Source organism: Oncorhynchus gorbuscha, unplaced genomic scaffold, assembly GCF_021184085.1.
Source record: "Oncorhynchus gorbuscha isolate QuinsamMale2020 ecotype Even-year unplaced genomic scaffold, OgorEven_v1.0 Un_scaffold_2872, whole genome shotgun sequence".
NCBI lineage: Eukaryota > Metazoa > Chordata > Actinopteri > Salmoniformes > Salmonidae > Oncorhynchus > Oncorhynchus gorbuscha.
The window spans coordinates 55,662-62,966 of NW_025747267.1; the positions used below are offsets into that span (position 1 = coordinate 55,662).

Below are 7,305 nucleotides of genomic sequence, written 5' to 3' on the forward strand. Positions count from 1 at the left end.
CCTTAATCCCACCCCTCGCAATCCCAGCGCTCAAAATCACACCAAATATCCTGGTGAGTCTCATGAAACGTTTATTCTATTTCTTTGGATAAGCATCAATATTTGCTGTTATTGTGGTCTGAGGCAGTCGGTAAAGGAGCATTTTGTGACATTTTTAACAATGCTTCTAAGAACATTCTAAAGATAACTTGTTCTTGATATGCTTTTTGGTCATTTTGACCAGATCAGAGGTGCTATTGAAACTGGTATCTACTCCAGTGCTCAGATGGACTTCTATCCACTGGTCATTGAGTTTACAGCTATTAGTGAACAAACATAAATGCATTGACTTTACTGAGTTACAGTTCATATGGAAATCAGTCAATTGAAATTAATTTAATTTAGGTCCTAGTCTATGGCTTACACGTGACTGGGCAGGGGCACAGCCAATGGAGGGTATAGGCCCACTGGCTGGGCCTGGCTCTCAGTGAATCTAAGGAAGGTTTTTCCCCACCAGGGCTTTATTTCAAATACTCCTTACTTTCATCAGCTGTCTGGGTGGCTGGTCTCATACGGTCCCACAGGTAAAGAAGACTGATGTGGAGGTCCTGGGCTGGCATGGTTAAACCTGGTCTGCGGTTGTGATGCTGGTTTGCACACTCCTCAATTCTTTAAAATGGAGGTGTCTTATGGTAGAGTAATGAACATTTCTGCAGTCAGCATGCCAATTGCATGCTCCCTGAACTTGAGACATCTGTGGCATTGTGTTGTGACAGAACTGCAAATTTTATTGTACCCAGTACAAGGTGCACCTGTGTATTGATCATGCTATTTAATGAATCAAATGTATTTATATAGCCCTTTGTACATCATCTGAAAGTGCTGTACAGAAACCCAGCCTAAAACCCCAAGCAGCAAGCAATGCAGGTGTAGCAGCACAGTGGTTAGGAAAAACTCCCTAGACAGGCCAAAACCTGGCTACTCTAGGTTATGTGGGGTGGCTAGTCCTCTTCTGGCTGTGCCGGGTGGAGATTATAACAGAACATGGCCAAGATGTTCATAAATGACCAGCATGGTCAAATAATAATCACAGGCAGAACAGTTGCAACTGGAGCAGCAGCACGGCAAGGTGGACTGGGGACAGCAAGGAGTCATGTCAGGACTACCTGAGGCATGGTCCTAGGACTCAGGTCCTGAGAAAGAGAGCATACTTACATTCACACAGGACACCGGATAGGACAGGAGAAGTACTCCAGATATAGCAAACTGACCCTAGCCCCCGACACACACTACTGCAGCATAAATACTGGAGGCTGAGACCGAGGGGTCAGGAGACACTGGTCCCATCCGATGACACCCCGGACAGGGCCAAACTGGAAGGATATAACCCTAGCCACTTTGCCAAAGCACAGTCCCCACACCACGAGGGATATCTTCAACCACCAACTTACCATCCTGAGACAAGGCCAGTATAGGCCACAAAGATCTCTGCCACGGCACAACCCAATAAGCTTCTTGCTGTGCCTCAGGTGGATGAAATATCTTGGCAAAGGATAAATAATGACTAACAGGGATGTAAACACAATTGTGCACAGAAGTAGCTTTCTTCACAAATGGAACAATTGTGTGTGTGCTTTCAGCTCATGAAACATGGGACTGACACTACATGTAACTTTTTTTCTGAAGTATAATTCATTGGCTACTGATCCTCACTTCCAATGTGTTTTGTATTTCAGGCTGCAGTATTCCCCAGAACCAGCACTTGGCTTGTGGTTTCACTGGAATCTCGTCTTCCAAGTGTTTGGTGATGGGTTGCTGTGTGGATTCGGCAACTTCCGCCTGCTTCTACCCAATGGATGGTAAATACTCTTTCACGGGGCAAGATGATGTTTGGCTTTGAATAGTGAGGACTGATGTGTACCGCTCTCCCTCCCCAGAGTGCACTGCAGACCATCAGTTTATCTTTGCCGTTCACCATAACCTCACTACTTTCCCTGTGACTCCCACCAAACCTGTGGTTGCTGGGAAGTCTAGCTGTGGCCCAGTCATTGTCACTGATAAGTTTGTGGTCTTCAAGTTCTCAGTCACTGAATGTGGAACTCGCTCATATGTAAGTGGACAAGAATATTACGGCTTCTGGAATCCTCCTGGTGGTTCTTGTTGATCCACACAATTACTTTATTGTTTTGATCTTAATTAGAAATTGGCAATACCGTGATCTACACAGCAGAGGTACAGACGGCCGTTCGAACCCTTAACCTGAAGTATGGCATAATATCCAGAGACAACCCCCGCAGGTAATTCAGATGTCACATTTTGTTTGTTGCAAAATGTAACATTGCTTATTGGACAGGTTCTTCAGTTTGGTGTTTAATGAACATCTCAATGTCTACACCTTGTAGATTTCTGTCTTTGCTATATGCCTCTGTCCTAGTGTTCCTATATATTGAGCTGATTCACCAGTTAATTAGCTCTCAGTGTATAACTTCAAACATTGCTGTTGCAAATGCCACGAATACTTGGCACTTTCAGAATGTAATTTTAATCTCACTAATTGAGGAATCATTAAATGCACCTGCTGAGATTGACTAGTACCCCCCTATGTTCATCTCCAGAGTCATGGTTGAGTGCCGCTACCCTAAAACGCTGGGTACCGTGCCGTCAGTGGCGAGTGTGGGCTACATGGTGAAAAGCCCCAGTGTAACATTCCCTTCAAAGGTGACATCCAAGGGACTGTTTGGTGTCGAACTCAGGATTGCTGAAGGTATCTGGCTGACATGTAAACACGCAATGGCCGGAACATAATGGTTACTGTCCCATTGTTGCGGATACTTTACATTGCTGACAAGCCCAATGCTTAAATTGCTCTTTTACCTCCCCCACCAGACAAAACCTATACCAAGTACCTCAAACGGCACCATCAGCCCCTGCGTCTCTTCCTGGGTAAACTTGTGTATCTAGAAGTTCGTCTGACTTCTCCAAATCCAGAGGCGACACTTTTGGTCAACTACTGTCTGGCTTATCCCGCTCTGCCAAGAATGTTCTGGTGCTCATTCACGAAGGGTAAGCACTGCAATGACTTGGTGTGACTGATTTGCCTAACGTACTGTAGATGACATATTGGTGGGCCACCTTGTTCTTGAACAGCCATTGGCTTTTATTAGAGGCTGAGATGGATGGACTCCAATGTTCTCTTAATTTTGGCAATGAGTCCCTTTATGTACTTACCCAGAGTCAGGTCAATTTGTGGCTCTGTTTGTCTGTATGCAGTTGAAGGAATTTTCTAACCAGCTTTGGCACAATGAAGACTAGGTATCTGCTAGCTTTGGCTAATGACACTACCAATCACTTCCTTCATATTGGCCATAGGGGCAGACAAATGGTATTTAAGTTCATCTCTATCAAAAGTAGATAAAGGGCCTCATTGCCAAAATCCTAAAGGATCCCTTTGTGTTTTAACTTTGCCCTTTCCGTAGCCAAAGCATGACAGCCATTTTGTGACTCAACTCCTTATACCAAGGATATTCAACTCTTACCCTATGAGTTCCATAGCCTTCTAGTTTGAGGGCCTTGCGCTGCCAAGAGGAAGTTGTCATTGAGTTCTCTATCAATTTCTCACTTCTAGGTGTGCCAACCCTCAGGACCCCAATGTCTCCATCCTTAAATTCAGCAACCTGCCCCAGAACCGCCACCAGCGTCGCTTCATGGTCCAAGCATTCCAGTTCATGGATCAACAGACCAACAAGTATCTGGATGAGGAGGTGAGGAAGCAGAATATGGACTGGGATTCACACCTTGATTGGTGAATGAGGCTTTCAAAAAGATCTTTCTATTGTGTGCAACTTTTATATTTTTGAGCTGCACAAAGTCAAACATGTTTAGTTGGTATTGAATCTCACTTCATTCCTCCTCAACAGATCTACTTCATGTGCTCTACTGAAGTGTGTATGCCCACAGAAAAAACTTGTGAAGAGCGCTGTTTTGATGGAATTAGGAGGTGAGGAAGACTGGGGACTTGCATCTCGATTCCCTGGATTGGTGTATTGTCACATGGTGACTGATGTACCAGAAAAGTGAACTGTAGTTGGCCTTCATTTCTTTACATTTTGTCACATTAATTGTTTAGTTAGTATTTAATCTCACTTAATTTCTCCCCACCAGATCTACTACATGTGCTCTAAATAAAATAACTGAGAAGAGTGCTGCTTTAAATAAAGGTGAGTCTTTCATATCTTTTTGTTCCCAGATTTGAAAGTAACTTGCTTAAATAGGAGCACTTCTAGCTTTCACACCTATTTTGTTTTTCCAGGTCTGACAATCTACAGGGTGACAAATCTGATGCTTGAACATGCTAAAGAAATGTGGTAATTTGACTAATGCATATTAAATATTTTTTTAAATCTTGTCTATTTAACTGAGTTGTATTTATTGTAATGAGACTTAGGTCTGCTTTTTAACCTATTTTGTGAAATTGTATACTAACAGTTTCTGGTATACTGGTTTGCTCTGCAGCGTACCTGACTTGGGCCACGTAACTAATTACTGTGGCCTCTACACCTTTGTAATTGTCAGCTTTGGTAAAATTGTGCATATGGCAGGTGTCTTCACAACATCAATTTTTGTGGTGACTTTGCTGTTTGGTGACAGACTCATGTGTGCATTTTGATGCAGCCTAGAGGGATTTGTCTGTTTTCAAGGACATTATACCAAGGCACTGTCAACAATGCTAATCATTCCCGGTCTGGGTTTTCTGTGCTATGACTCTCTAGATACGGTTTCCTAAAGCGGCTTAAGACTAAATTCACATTAACCATAGGATACTAATACATTTAGCCTTAAGATGTTTTGGGGAAACAAGGACCTGTGCAAGGCAGTGCCTCCCGTCAGCTCATGTTCATTTAACTTCAGTAGCTTTTGACAGCCCTTCCTGGATTGGGGTGTAGTCATTATACAAAGACCTTAGCAAACAGTTGTTTAGCAACAAACCATTTACTCAATGTATAACATTAGCAAATACCCATCTATTGGACATTCAGGGGAGTATTCACTAGGAGGGGCTAAACTGACTGTCGAATTGACAATTCTGGTTCTAACTTTCAGGTTGAGTAAACATTAGTTTTGGGATGCTATTGTCTAAAGGAAGACACCCTCCCCATTTACCCCTGGTGACATTGCGTCACTCCTGCACACAAACAATACTTCATATGGACCAAGAAGCTCACGATGAGTCCCAAACCAGACCCTACTAAATTGCCCTTGTCATGTGTTGCTGACAATTCCGAAGTTGACTTTCAGTTGCGCGGTGATCACTAAACGATGAACTTGGGAATACACGGACTTCAATGATGGTTCATGCACCCCAATTTGTAACTTGTTTATAGCTTGGAAAACATCTAAAATTGGGAGAATTTGTTTTGTGTGAAGTCTCAGACACGCATGTGTTGTAATTATGCACATCTTTCAATTATTTTGTATGAATATTGTCAAACTCAAACATATTGGGATGAGTGTTGGGATAGTGCTTTGCTTGAGCCTGCAGCCTTGCTTGGTCATTGACTAATTAGCCCCTACATAAGTAATAACTTTCACTCCCTCAGCATTGGGACATTTGTGCATATGGCAGAGGTGCTTGTGAACCTGCAAATGGGGTGATTTAGGTTACCTCGGTCACAAACCCTGCCCGTTTCTTCAATGACTTGATTTAACCACACTGCTAGCCTTAAATGAAGACTAAAGCACATTTTTATGAAATAGCCCATTTTGCCTGTGGAAATTGATTTTTGTTTCAGCTTCACATTTCCAAATCGTATCGACAGAAAAAGTTTACAATGTCTTTCCCTCGTAACTATAACCCTTAACTGGCAAGTTTGGGTCACGAAGTTTGGTCACTTACTGTCCACGTTTTTTTTTTGTCCGTTGAAATACAGTGTAGACGTTGCAAATGACTTTGCTGGAAACGGCTATTTTTAAATTAATAGAATATCTAGAGGCACGTTAGCGTTTAAAAAAAAAATGCTAAACTTTGATCAGCTACTTGATCATTAAACCCTTCTCAGCTGTGCTAACAATTGCAAACTGTTCTGATTTAAAGATGCACTAAAACTGGCCTTTGGGACTAGCTGAGCGTCAGCATTTGTGGGTTTGATTACAGGCTCAATATCAAAGACCTTCTTCTGAAACTCAGTCTTCGTATGTTCTGAGAAATGAAGGCTACTGCCTTAAAACAAGAGACCGTGTTTGTATGGGGCTTCAAACTCAATGTTTTACATTTGCAAACTATGTGACATGTATTAATGCTAAAACAGAAGCCTCGCATATCCTCAACTGGCAGCTTCATTAAATAGTACCTGCAAAAACACCGGTCTGAACGCCGGTGGAGAGGTGACGCATGGATGCTGGCCTTTTAGTCAGAGATGGCTCTCTTTGCAACTATCTAACTGGCCAATAAAGATTAAGATGGGCAAAAGAACACACACCGCACAAAATAACTCTGCCTTGGAAGGCCAGCACCCGGAGTCGCCTCACTGTTGGCGTTCAGACTTTTGCAGGTAATATTGAATGAAGCTGCCAGTTGACTTGAGGTGTCTCTCTCTCAAACTAGACACACTAATGTACTTGTTGACTCGGGCCTCCCACTCTTTCAATTCTGGTTATTTTGTTCTATGAAGGGAGTAGTACATGTTGTAGGAGCTCTTCAGTTTCTTGGCAATTTCTCAGAACAAGAATAGACTGACGAGTTTCAGAAGAGTCTGTCTTGCCATCCTTTGAGGCTGTAGTCAAACCCACAAATGCTGATGCTCCAGATCCTCAACTCTAAAGAAGGCCAGTTTTATTGTTGAAAGAAGCAAGTTTGTTTAAAGCATGTCTACTAGGGTTGTTAGCCCACCTGTCTATTTGGCTGGGTTTTTTTTCTCCCAAAAGCAACATCGGGCCTAATAAGAGATGGTTACCTGTGAAGTAGTGAGTGACCATTTTAGAAAATCATGGGACAGTCTTTTGCTGTATGCTATTTTTATGTCAATTATATTGCTGCAAAGCCTGTAACTGATGCTTCTGGTGTCTTACGCTGCCATCTATTGGAAATATTTAGCAAATAAGTTTTAATTCACATAAAGACAGTGAAGCAGCTGAGGAAACTAAACCCCAAAAGTCTCAAACCTGCCCCACCTATCCCAGCCAATTGCTGGACTTCTGCCATAGGTTACTGGTCACATCCAGTTCAAACCACAAATGTAAATGAAGCTTGTTTATCAGGTGTTCTGCCTTGCAATAATACATATAAAATAACTAAACATGTTAACCTATGCAATTATTTTTGATTAACCC

The 7,305-nt window shown here is 42.4% G+C and overlaps 1 long non-coding RNA gene and 1 pseudogene across 1 annotated transcript; both read left to right on the forward strand.

Annotated features, from left to right (window-relative positions):
- Window position 1: 1 nt before the first annotated feature.
- On the forward strand, window positions 2-2,095 carry LOC124026982. Its single transcript, XR_006837315.1, has 3 exons — window positions 2-53; window positions 1,716-1,838; window positions 1,917-2,095. It is a non-coding gene; the product is annotated as an uncharacterized LOC124026982 (long non-coding RNA).
- An 86-nt stretch (window positions 2,096-2,181) lies between these two features.
- On the forward strand, window positions 2,182-4,196 carry LOC124026985 (annotated as a pseudogene).
- Window positions 4,197-7,305: the final 3,109 nt, after the last annotated feature.